The sequence below is a fragment of the Macrobrachium rosenbergii genome, chromosome 4, assembly GCF_040412425.1.
Source record: "Macrobrachium rosenbergii isolate ZJJX-2024 chromosome 4, ASM4041242v1, whole genome shotgun sequence".
NCBI classification, from domain to species: Eukaryota; Metazoa; Arthropoda; class Malacostraca; order Decapoda; family Palaemonidae; genus Macrobrachium; species Macrobrachium rosenbergii.
The window spans coordinates 27,845,001-27,858,773 of NC_089744.1; positions in this window are offsets into that span (position 1 = coordinate 27,845,001).

A 13,773-nucleotide genomic window follows, 5' to 3' on the forward strand; every position below is an offset into this window, starting at 1 on the left:
GCTACCTCCTCTTTTACTTTAAGTGCGAGGATATCGATCCTCGTTTAACTGTATCTCCCTTTCTGTTCTTTACATGTAAAAATTTTGTTTTAGGAAACGCCAACTTCAGTGCCGGGACCATCTTCGCCAAACTGGGTTCACAGATTATTAATTACTAGACTCTTATGGTTTTTATCGGTATGAGACAACCATCTCTTATAAAAATATGGAATGAATCTGAAAAATACGTAAACTTATGATTCTGCGTTAGGTCCACATTCATTACTGTTGGTCGAGATTGAAATACACAAATTTAATTCAGTATTTCTCAGTATATGAAAGTTCTTCGCCTTTTTAAATTTCAGAACCTTCCAGATTTATGTATAAATCATTTGGGAACTTTCCATTTAGGTAACACTATATGTAGCCAAGAAGTTACCTACGAAAGGTGATTGCATCCGTAATACAGGGGTTGACTTAAATTTTTTTAAACAATAAGATTTGTTAGTTACGCCTCTGGTAATCACCAAAGAACCAAGAGTCAATACCTTCCTAGTTATCCCATTAGATTCTTTGCCATCAATTTCCTCTGGATAAAATAGTATATAAACTACTTGACAGTGTTCTGGTATGACTGCATAATAGCTTATCCATAATTAATATACCTGGAGTGGCCTGGTGAGAATGTGTTTCAATAGTAATCAACAGTTATATTTCTGGTCTGTTCTATATAAAAAGGATCAGCAGTTTGGAGATATATAAAAACGGAGCTAGACAGAACGTACAATCGCAGGCAAAGATTTTAATACGCATTAGATTCGATTAAATAAAAAACGAGTAAAATAATGCGACACTTGTCAATTGTAACAAAAAGCAGAAACTATGATTAGGGGACCCATTTATCTCAAGGATGAAAGGAGCATTCTCAGCCGCCTATTTAGAAAGGGACAAACCCTATTATGAGCGGTGCTGAGCCAGATAATAAACCAAATCAAATAATTATCGGAAAGACTAATGAGGTAATAAACAATTGGAGGAACGCGTGTCTCAAAGCGATTAGAGTAAGGCAATTCTTTAGATGAAAACTCCATTGCTGAATATATATGAGCGAACGATCACTAGCCCACCATCGATAATGATTGATATATCCAGCTCGGAGCCACTTCAATCAATAAGAATATACATACACACAACGCTACACACGCGCGCGCACGCACACGCACACACGCACGCAAATATATATATATATACATATAAACATATTTGTATAAAATAAACACACATACATAATTGCATTCATACATATACATTGCTATATATGTTGAAAGGACTCGGGAAGTCTTCATAAAACATGAATTAATTTGATCATTTCGGTTGCTAGCTCGAGTCCAGAGGTACACAACAAGCCTTTCATCCATTTCAAAACCTTACCATCCCCGATAGGCCGGCATTCAGCAATGGTCTATGCAAAAACGGGTCATGCTTAGTAAACTGAATGCGATGGCTTTTAGAGAGAGAGAGAGAGAGAGAGAGAGAGAGAGAGAGAGAGAGAGAGAGAGAGAGAGAGAGAGAGAGAGAGATTTAGCAGGCAACGCAGGTATCAGTAATTTTAGATTTAAGCCAAGATGACTGGCAGTTAGAGATTTAAAGATACAATTAGATATGCAACTAATCTGCAAAGGATTGGGATACGTTGACGAATAGTGTAATATGTAAATTCTCGCCAAAACTGAATAATTTTTAATAATCGGGCACTTAGCGTCACTGGACAAGAGAAAAAAGAAAAAGGAATTCTAATTATGAAATACCTGAAAATGTGCCTTAGGACAAATCAAATTCATAATTATACAACTAAAGAATAGATCAGATAATTAACGTGCTATAAATATTGGAAATTGGTGTCCCATGTAAATCGGAAAGCAATCTCTTGAACACACACTGTATTACATACGGGGATTATTCGTGAGAAAAGGCAGGTTGATTTCTCAGTAATAGGCAAAAACAAATATGAATTTATTTTTCTGTAACTGGCGGTCATAGATTAAATTAAACACAGTCTTTTGTCCACAATATTATACCACACATATCACTTGATATTGTATTCACTATATCCCGGGAATAACTTACATCCAGTGAGAATTATATATTTGTTAATAGCATCTGTACCGGCCAAGATTCGAACCTGGGCATTTGGTTTAGATACAGTGATAGACAGGGAATTTGACCATTCGCCTATCGAGAGAGAGAAACACTGGTATCGACTCTGCTGTACATATTCCTGTTGAAATTAGGTTCTAATCTTAGACTCTATAATAGCCTGTCCCCAACAAGATACCGGGTAAACAATGTGCGAAGGACAGAAATAATGGGGAATCTATGAAAGACATCAAGTTCTTGGATACATATTTTCTGAATGGTTTATTATACTTGATTATTTTGCAAGAAACTTGTCGTAAAATTTGTGTCCACTAGTTGGTATTAGCTTTGTTTCCTTTATTTTATATTAAAAAGTCTACTAAAGCGACAGTTTTCGTGGATGAGAAACTCTCGCCCCTATAATATTTCTCAAAACTATTTCGTTTGTTTATCTCACTGACTGGGTGTAGCTCCACTAAATCTCGTTGGGCTATTAGGGTTCAGGGTTGGGACACCAACAGCTGTAACTTACACCTCACACCTAATCTCACCCTGTTAAGGGTGTTGATTGCAATCTAATAGCATGAAGAAGAAGAAGAAGAAGAAGAAGAAGGAAAATGGTTTTATCTGAGGAATGTCCATCCATTTCCTGGTTCTTTTAGTTCCTAAATTCACCGCAGTCCTCTGTAATCTTATGTATTCTTTACCAAACGCCCGTAAATTTTTTTTTTATATTTGACTTGAAAATTTTGCATCTGCTCTGCGATACAAATACCCCGTTGGAGTGTAAATCACAGCCAACATAACACCGCCTGCCCTTGACGACAGCCTCTAGTGACAGACTGCCACCAAGCTTCATAATAAAAGAGAGAGAGAGAGAGAGAGAGAGAGAGAGAGAGAGAGAGAGAGAGAGAGAGAGAGGGAGAGGGAGAGAGAGAGGGTGGGGGCAGGCATGGATGAAAGTCTGATTGGATATTCACGGACACAATTTGACAAAGTTATCCTCGATAACACTGTACCGCGCTGATATCTGAATGCATTCGACGAATGATATGAATGATTCCATTCTGAAACGTTATCGGAAGGGATCAGTATCTTCGGGAAGGAGCCTCCTTCATCATTCAGGAGAATGAATGAGTCCAGATCTCATAAATCATACGAACCGCAGTTGAATGACCCAGGACGTCTGTTATTAATGGTTTGATTATCCTTGCGAGCGAAGCAAATTTCCTCATTTCATTTCATTTCAAAGATGGGAGATTTTTTTATTTATTTTTTTTTGAGGTATTGAGAGGATGACCTTGATTTGTATACATTTTCTCTTAAATCATGAAAACATACACAAATAATAAAAAAGTATATATATATTTTTCAGGGGTTCTTCAGAGACCATCTAAACACTACCCACCATCCAAGTTATTCGATAACTTTAAATTGCTAATATTTGCTCTAATACAATAAGCTTCGCCTTAGCATCTATGCAATTAATCTATCTAATTTCGTTACCCTCTTTTTTATAATGCTTCCATGTTAGGACGTGTGCTTTTCTCGTCTATATCCATCTGCGGTGAGCCGAGTTGAAAAGAGCGTTCTTTTTTTTTGGCCAAATTCATACCAACACGCACTGATTACTTTTATCAATACCTCTCAGCATTAAAGAGCCATCTTCTCAATTCTTCCAGTTGTGCTTTCACTGACTTTTCATATCCTAAATTTGGTAATAAAAAAAAATCTGCTCTTGCTAACGTTCTGTTATCAGTATTTTACAGCCAGCTCTTCGTTTACGTAGGTCTGAATTGGTTCCCAGTCTTTACCCATTCTTTATCTGGGAGTTTCATTGTCAATACTTTCCATCATCATTTATCTAAATAGTTACCATTTTTCTTTGATTTCCCGCCCTTCAAACTTTTCTTCCATGTCATCTTACAATCACCTCTAATCCTTTATAAGAATAAAGATAAGCCACAGACTTTTATTCCTCCATCCACCGAAAAGAAATATATTCTTCTATATTATCACCTTTGTTTTCGTTGACTCTCATCCACAAACTCCTGCAAACTTCCGGAACGATGTCTCCTATAAACATAGAGAGCTCTTTCCCCGCCGACTTCTGTAGTCTCTCACCTTTATATGCTTCCAATGCGGCGCTGAATGCAAATTTAACTCGTTCAACATTCCATTCATCCACTGCGCTTTTCCTGCAACAAATTTACGTCGAAATACGAGTAGCCTATTCTGCTTCTTCTTAACTTTCGATAACTGGCCCCTCTATGTGTGCCTTTCTCCCAACGCCCTTCCCTTCTGCTCTCTCTCTCTCTCTCAGTATATGTATGTAAATATGTACATCTAAACCTCTCTCTCTCTCTCTCTCTCTCTCTCTCTCTCTCTCTCTCTCTCTCTCTCTCTCTCTCTCTCTCTCAAAGTATGTGCTAGAAAATATAAATCTCAAACAAATGTAATTTCAAAATAAGGAACATATATTCATAAGTCTTGACATACGTATGGCAACGTAAAGATTCAACGTAAGAAACAGAAAACAGGTTTAGTTTATGAAAAAGATATTGGAGAAAGAAAAGGAAAATGAAACGCCCAATCTTTCGCAAAAATTGTAAGCTTGAAAAAAGTGAGACTAACGGCGATGAGGTTATGGACTCTTTATCTCTTCCTTCCCCCCAAAAAACACTTCTGAATTATACACCAATCTTTTCACATTATCGGAAGGAAGGAATACAGAATTTAGGCCAAAGGTCAAGAGCTGAGACCTATACGGCCATTCAGCGCTAAAAGGGAAATTGACAGTAAGACAGTTTGAAAGGTGTGACAGGAGGAAAAGCTCACAGTTGCACTATGAAACAATTGTTATAGAGGGTGGAAAATCAGATGGAAGAGAGAGAACATGAACGGAGGTACAGTAAAAGGAATGAAAGAGGTTGCAGCTAGGGGCCAAAGGGATGCTGCACAGAACCTTAAGTAATGCCTACAGTGCACCATGTGAGGTGTACTGACGGCACTATCCCCCTACGGAGTTGATTATCAAATTATCTCAAAATGGTTTCATACTAACTTTTTTATCAAATTATCTCAAAATACTTTCATACTAACTTTTTTCCTGCGTTAACCTTTCGTCATAACCTCGCTTTCCTGACCTTATCAATGCTTTTTATGACACAGGTATTACGAAAATATTATCGTCCATCTCAACCGTATCAGGCATAAATTCAGATCTCCCGAAAAGATTCTCATTCACTCTCATTTTTCTCCATCCGTGACGCATATACACTTAATATTTAAACTTTTATTCCCGGTACACTTACTTTCACTTCACCACATTTGTTCTTCCACCCATCCCTAGGGATTTGATGGCACTATAATCGCCATCTCAGCTGTAGCTCTAGCTCCAGAAGTTTATGCTACCCTTGGTACAATCACCCTCTGTCATTCCTATTCGTGTGTGTGTGTGTGTGTGTGTGTTTGTGTGTGTGCGAGCTCTCGCCTAAATGAAGTCTGGGCTTTGAATTTTATTTGCACAGAAACTTTTTCTGTTACTCTGTATCTCGACACTTTAGTTTCAACTCCCCTGTAAAGCGATGTCACCGTCTTGTTTTTTTCACAAACGTGTGAGTATATATGCATAAATATTCATACAATGTATGCATATATGCATACATACATATATATACATATGCATACATTACATACATACATATATGTATATGTATACATAAACATAAATACATATACATGTATACACATACAGTATACATATAATATATATGTGTATACATTTATGTAGTATAGGACATTCATGCGGCTACAAGCACTTCTCCCCACCCAGAATCTCCGAGACGAGCGTAGATAAACCGAGTGTCTCTCTCTCTCCCTCTCTCTGACCATTAGAATGCTCCATTTCGAAGCCCTCAGTGACATCCCCGCTTCGGGTATGACTCAAGTGACCAGGGCGGGGACTAAGTCACGGTATGTTACCCTCCGAAGTGCTTTGGCAAAGGGCGCAAGTCTGCCATGCACGCAGAGCAAAGTCCGGCAAAGCCGAAATATGGGTTCCTCCTCCTCCTCCCCCTCCTCCTCCACCTTGGATCTTCCCAAAAGCAAATCAGAGACCAACGAGAAGCAGTTTCCATTTTGGGATGACGCCGCGACAGCCATGAATTATTGCTGTTCCCTGTCTCTATAACTATAGGATTAAGGAATGGTATAGGTCTCTGAGTATAAGAAGAATATGGTCATATGTTTCAAAACACACAAACACACCCACACACACACATACACAAATAGTCACACTTACGCACACTCGACCATGCTTTCAACATATCAATAAACATCAAGTGCTAGGACGGCGACAAACATCACAGAGGTCAAAAAGGTTGGAGACATGAATAAATCATTATCAAAACACATAAAATCAAAGAAATAGCATAAACTATATGCATGCAAATCACACACCGACCGAGAGCAGAACAAATATTCAATAACAGCAGTGACTTTAAGATTGAAATCAATTGAAATAAGGGTAGAACTGTTCTTCTTGCTGGCTTTCTGTAGGGAAACATTCGAAAGAGAAGAAAATGGTGAAAACGAAAAATTCAGAGCACTTCCACAGCACCGAATTAAAAAGGACAAAAACATAAAAAAAATTAAAACTCGTCAGGCTGAAGCCTGAAAAAAATCAAGATGGCAACGAAAGAACCAAACGTAAATTTAAAAAAAAAGGGGGGGGGGGCAACGCACAAACAAACATAAAGCAAGGCGGGAGAGTCACTGATTGCCATTCTCATGCCTCGCCGGAATCAAAACAGCTCAGGAGAGATCAGTCCTATTACCTTGTGAGGACAAACGGTGTTTACCCAGTAAAGCCACGACAGAGCTCGCCAGCACAAATGTTTTCTTTTCGAGGGACAAAGAGATACAAAATGTGTCTTGTGTAAAAATTCCACCGGAACTGGAGTCTGTATTCAAATTATGTGAATGAGACAGACTGTTGTTTTCTCTAGGTAAGAGAGTACTCCACTCACAATGTCTATACATTTAATTTCATGGGAACTGAAGGTCACAACAAGAGAGAGAGAGAGAGAGAGAGAGAGAGAGAGAGAGAGAGAGAGAGAGAGAGAGAGAGAGACTGATTTTATCACGAGAATTATTTTTTTAAAAAATCATTTATTTGAGCAGGGATATCCTGCAAAATTTTTAAGTCAGTTTACCATATTGCATGATTAATTATGTACTTTATGCAATGTACTCCTTCATAGTCCTTAACATATGCATTGGACAGAAGAGTTTTCATGGCTAGAAATACCTACTTCTTCTCTTCTTTCTTTATGGAAATGCTACTCTTTTTCCAGAAAATTTGAATTCAAATGTGTTGATAAAACCTGCTATTTTTTCCTTAAAAGGCTCTTCTAATGTATAAGAATAACAGATTTAAAGACTTCCAATATAAGAATAAAAATATAAAAATTAAAAAAATATAATTTTTTAAAACACGCTTTTATTAAAATGCACTAAAAAGTAAAAAATAATTTTTTGGAGACACAACAGGATTTTCTTCAATTAATTATGTCAACAAAAATAAAAGCGTGGGCGCCAAACAAGGAAGGAAATGCCACAAGAAAAGAAATATATTTTTTTATTTCTTGTATCATTTCCTTCCATGTTTGGCTCCCATGCTTTTATTTTCGTAGACATGATGAAATGTAAGAAAATCCAGGTGTGTCTCAAAAAATTATTTTTTAAGTGCATTTTAATAAAAGCGTGTTTAACATTTTTTTTTATTTTATTTTATACTCTTTAGTTTTGACAGAAATTGTAACCGATTTATGATTGTAGCTACCGAACGTGATATCCTGTCGAGCCAAAGAATGTATGAAAAATCCGTAGAGTTATCAACTTATTCTACCGAGTCAAAGAAGGTGTGAAAAACTCGAAGATTTTTGTCAAATCTTGAGATACCGGGAGAGGTCACTGCAGGGTCACTAGAGGTCACTGCTGACCTATTGATCATGTAAGTTTGTATTGTCACCGGGAAAGAGTAACCACGCAAAATTTCAAGTCCATCGGACGAAGGGAACAGGTCGAAAATTGAGTTACAACTTTTGACCCAAACAGGCGCAGAAGTCAAGTTAAATGAAATCATGTAATAATTAAATCTTTCCTATCCGATTATTTCACGGGTATTTACACCAGCTCTCCCGTTTAAAGAGAATTAAATAAAATAGTGAAATATGCAAATGATGAAACAAATAAACGAGAATGACTGTTCTCAACAGGTTCAAGGGAACAGAAATCTTTAGAATAAACGATCTGATGCCAGCATTATAAAGCATCACATCAGATAAAAACAGAATCATATATTCTTTGTCAGACGACCAGTCGCACAGAAAAATGAATTTTTATTTATTCAACCTAAAGTTGCCAACAGATTAGCGCAGGTAAAAGACAAGGCAGCTTCCACCGTTGGAAATAATGTTATTAAATCATTTCCATTAATGTTAGATCTATGTAATCCCATTGAAGATAATGTCTGTCAGATATCAGAGCTCTTGACTTTTTTTTTTTTTTTACACAAAGTAGCGGTATTAAAGAGAATATTCTTATCTATACACACCAATGGCATGGAATAAGATTTTATATGATATTCAGGCTAAAGGCCAAGCGCTGGGACCTACGAAGTCATTCAGCGCTGAAAGGGAAACTGAGAGTTAAAGGTTTTGAAAGGTGTAACAGGAATAAAACCTCGCAGTTGCACTAAGAAACAACTGTTAGGAGAGGGTGGAAAAGTAAGATGGAAGAAAGAGAATAAGATCGGAGTTAGAATAAAAGGAATGAAAGGGGTCGCAGCTAGGGGCCGAAAGGAAGCTGCAAAGAACCTTTTAGTAATGCATACAGTGCACCTCGCGAGGTGCACTGACGGCTCTACCCCGCTACGGGGATCTGTACAGACCAAGCCTTAGACAATCTGTCAAACAGCAAATTAATAAGGACCATCTATATATCCAAGGGACTGAATTCGAACCTAGGTGAATTCTCCATTGTTAGAAAAACTGATGTTGAAGAACGGCAATCGAATGCGAACCCAGATACAAACGTTATTATTGGAAACGCTCATTATTATGATGACTACATGTCGGGTTCTAAGAGTCAAACGTCGATGAATTTCACAAATTTCTTCTTTATTTTCTCATGATATTCATTATCTTCACTCTTTAACGTTCAAGCTAGCAGGAAGGCTAGTTGGGACTTAATAACGTAGTAGAAAACATAACTATAAGGTTGCATCCTCACTGCAGTAAAATATGTCATAAACACGCGTCGATAACTTATCGCACACACTTGGCAAACAGGCTGAATAAAGTCAACGACTTAGCGGTAGTCCTACCCAGTGCTTTATACGATCACCTAATATTTTCCAAAGATTCGTTTTCCATTTGCGGTCGTCGACTTGTTGTCAACCTTGTTGTGATATGTATGCGATAAGTTGCCGACGAGTATTTTGTCATGTTTTACCGCAGTGTGGATGTACCCTAAAACTGGTGCCTCTAAATGAACGGAAATGTTGTCATTTTTAATCGTTTATTATTTTTTTTTACCAGAAAGCCTTATTTTTTAAAGTAAAACTGACTATTCAGAAGAGGTATTAATAAAAACTGAAGCATTCGAGAATTTGACAGATGTCAAACAGGAAAAATAGTTCGACTGACAACTCCCTGAAATTACAATCAATAAGTTATCCTATTCAAGTGAAGACTTGCGCTAGTGATTTTACTTTCCTTCGAGAATGTCACTGACAGAAATAATCACGGAAAAAATAATAATTCTAAACTATGATAATCTCTCAAACATTCAACCGCTGAAGTTGACATAACAGATTTGAATTTATAACTAAATGTTCTGTAACAATTACGCCTTTCATGACACCATCCAGTTTGTCACTGGTTTTAAAAACCATTACTCTGCATATGACTGTAGTGTTAATACATATTCATTTAATTCCACAAAGCTTCAGTATTCCCATGCTTCTAAGATCTAAGTGACTTTTACATTGCTGAATGCATCAGGTATTTCATTTCTAGTGAAAGACTGCGTTGGCAATGCAGTTATTGAGTTGTAAAATCCTTTGCCTTGAATTTTTATTTCAGACTAGCTTTCTTACGCTGTCTGTTTATGTATTTGCATTTGTTTGTGTATTTAGCTTAGTTTAACGTGTACTTCCCTGTTCTATGTTCCTGTCTGTCATCTTCTCAATATCCTTACAATGTTAGCAGTTGGTAACATTTCTGGCCTATTTAATAATAATAATAATAATAATAATAATAATAATAATAATAATAATAATAATAATAATAATAATAATAAAATACTCATAGTAGTATGAGTCTTAAAATTTAGAAGCAAATCACAGTTATGTATATGTACATATATTTAAAGATAAATCAGTATAGATAGCTTTCGGGAACTTGTTCGGTTCCCCTTTTCAATCTGATGCGTTGATGTAGCACTCCAACCAAGTAAACATAAAAGGACTCAAAACAAGCGAAGTTGTTTATAAACTATGAACCGGTCGTCAAACATAGATCAGGCAATGCCGTCGTTTTCATAAAAAAACGACGACATTGCTTGATCTATGTTTGACGACCGGTTCATAGTTTATAAACAACTTCGCTTGTTTTGAGTCCTTTTATGTTTACTTGGTTGGAGTGCTACATCAACGCATCAGATTGAAAAGGGGAACCGAACAAGTTCCCGAAAGCTATCTATACTGATTTATCTTTAAATATATGTACATATACATAACTGTGGATTTGCTTCTCCAATAATAATAATAATAATAATAATAATAATAATAATAATAATAATAATAATAATAATAATGAATGGTATAGTGGAAACTGACAACTAGATAAAAAGGCATAGATATTTTAAAGATAGTGGATTTACAAGCAATAGGTTTCATGATGAGCTCCATTGCTTCTTAAATAAAACGCTCTGCAACAAAACATATACCATAGAAAGTTTTATATATACATACATACATATAATATTTATATGTATATATATGCATAAACACATATATACGTATATATATATATATATATATATATATATATATATATATATATATATGTATGTATGTATGTATGTAGTATGTATACATATACACGCACACACATATATATATATATATATATATATATATATATATATATATATATATATATATATATATATATATACATATACATACACGTGCGTAGGTGTGTACGGAATATAAACGTTATATGTCCTGAAAAACACTGTACATTTTTTTATTGTTTATAACGATTTTCCCCATTTCTCTCGTATTTGCTTTTTCCACTAGCTTACGGATGCTGACGGAAGTTTACGAGACAATTATTTTTCCGAGGGACTTCACTCCCTAGAGTTCCCTTTTTTATATAGGCCGTTAGGAGGATTACAGAGTAGGCCTAACAAGTGTAGCATTTCATGGCTGAGGAAAACAAGGGTGGGAATAATGGCGGACATTGATGATGTGATTTTGCTCCGGGTGCCATCTAGCGACGTGAGCGCGAAAGATGCGACAGCAACTGAAATAAACACTGGTCGAAGGGTTTGCGTTGATTCAATAAAAGGATCAGCAAATAAACAAGTCTAACCATCTCCCAGCAATGAAAACGTTCGCTTCATATGGCAAACTTTGCGAATAAAACGCCAAGAAATGATGTAATTCTAGTTTAACAAGGGAACGAGTTCTTTTCCAGTTTCCCGTTTCATCTTGGTGTTTCTTGTGATTCATAACAGTTTTTACATTCGTTATGCCGGTGACTTTCACCTCATGACCTTTGTTGTATTCCCTCTTGTTGAAAGTGAGCATTGTCGGTCGTCTGTTTTTTCAGCGACAGAAAATACACACTCATATCTAAATAAATAAATGAATTTTGAAATATGTTTCATTTGTCCTCCGGTGATAACAATACCGAAGTGCCAATCAGAAGTGAAACCATCTGAATACTTTATTAGGGGAGTTTTCCTTTGTGCATTCTTTTGCAAACTAATCACAAAGAAGACAACAGAGGTCTTTGAAGACTACAAAGTCTTCTTCTTCGATAAAGGGGAAATGCCATATCACCTTCCCACGGAGGTAAGCTCCTCCACTTTTGCCGAGTTAGAAGAAATTTCTAAAACTTCTGTACGACCAAAGTCATCTGACTCACATCAACGAAGAAATTCAAAAGTGAACGAAAAATACCGGGAAAGACAGAAATGAAAATTTGTCCACATAAAGACGACGATAATCAATTGAACGTGGCAAAAAATCCTCTTCGATATCGAGCAATTAAGGTTTTGAGAGAGAGAGAGAGAGAGAGAGAGAGAGAGAGTAAAGCGGATGGGAAAGACGATGAAAAAGCAAGTGCTACGTTTTACTTGAGAGAGAGAGAGAGAGAGAGAGAGAGAGAGAGAGAGAGAGAGAGAGAGAGAGAGAGAGAGAGAGATGCGTTTAATCATGACATGGCAAAAAATAAAAGCCATCCCCTCAATAAGGGGATGTCGGACGCGAAGGGAATCATTAATCATAAATTTATCTCATGTCAGCAGGAAATCGCCATTGAATTACGAATTCGCCACGACGATGAGCTTTTGCTTTGTTTGTTCGGGACACAGGGAAAAAAAAGTTTGTTGCACGAACATGTCTCAAGGTCACTCGAGAAATTCCAGAAACTAAAACATGCATCATAATCTATTTAAAATTTTGGGGGATAATATCAAGTTATTGACAATACTTGTCAATCATTTGCAAAGATTTCCATTCTAATGAATGTCTCCTGCTGAATGCAGGACAAACAAATGAATATTTATCTTTACAAAAACTCGCATATATGTTACAGCCAAAATGCACTTTAACGTATGAAAAATACAATTAGCGCAGTATGCTCAATATTAGCGGCCTTCGAGTATAACAGAAGAACGATACATACAACCAGAAACGATAAGATGGTGATGGAAAAGAAAAAAAAGTGTAAATTAAAGCACCTGAGTAACCTGCAGGTCTATCTAAAAGGATTCCCCTTCGTTGCCCTTAGCTTACTCCACAAACCTTCCCTAACCTAAGAGAGAGTTCCCCTGGGTCGTTAATGGGCAGTAAAGGATCGTTAGGGCAGAGAGGGCGACGTTTAACCGCGCCAATTACGCCAGCAAATTGATGGTTCGAACCTCGCATGGCACGAGACACAGAGAGAGAGTGAGAGAGAGAGAAAGAGAGAGAGAGAGGTGGGGGGGGGGGAGGCGCGGGGAGAGAAGGAGAGAATTTCGAAGAAAAAGTATCTGCAAAATGAAAATGAGGGAAAAAAAAAACAGTAGGCTTATCCACTGCAGAGAAGATGGCCGAATTTACATATGCTCGTTTCAGCCACGTCCGTAAGAGGGATGGCTCAGTGCCAGTTCGCCTTGGAGTGCCAGGATTCCTGAATCAGCTACGGCTAGGAGAATCTCTCTTTAAATGGAGAGTTTACGGATGTCTTACCTATGGAATGATGTTGAAATTTAGTCAACGGGCACGAATAGCTGGTATAATGACATTCGGCCCTAGTGAGTATATTGTCGTCGTTTCAATTCAGTATATTTAAATCCTGCATAAAAATAGGAATAGTT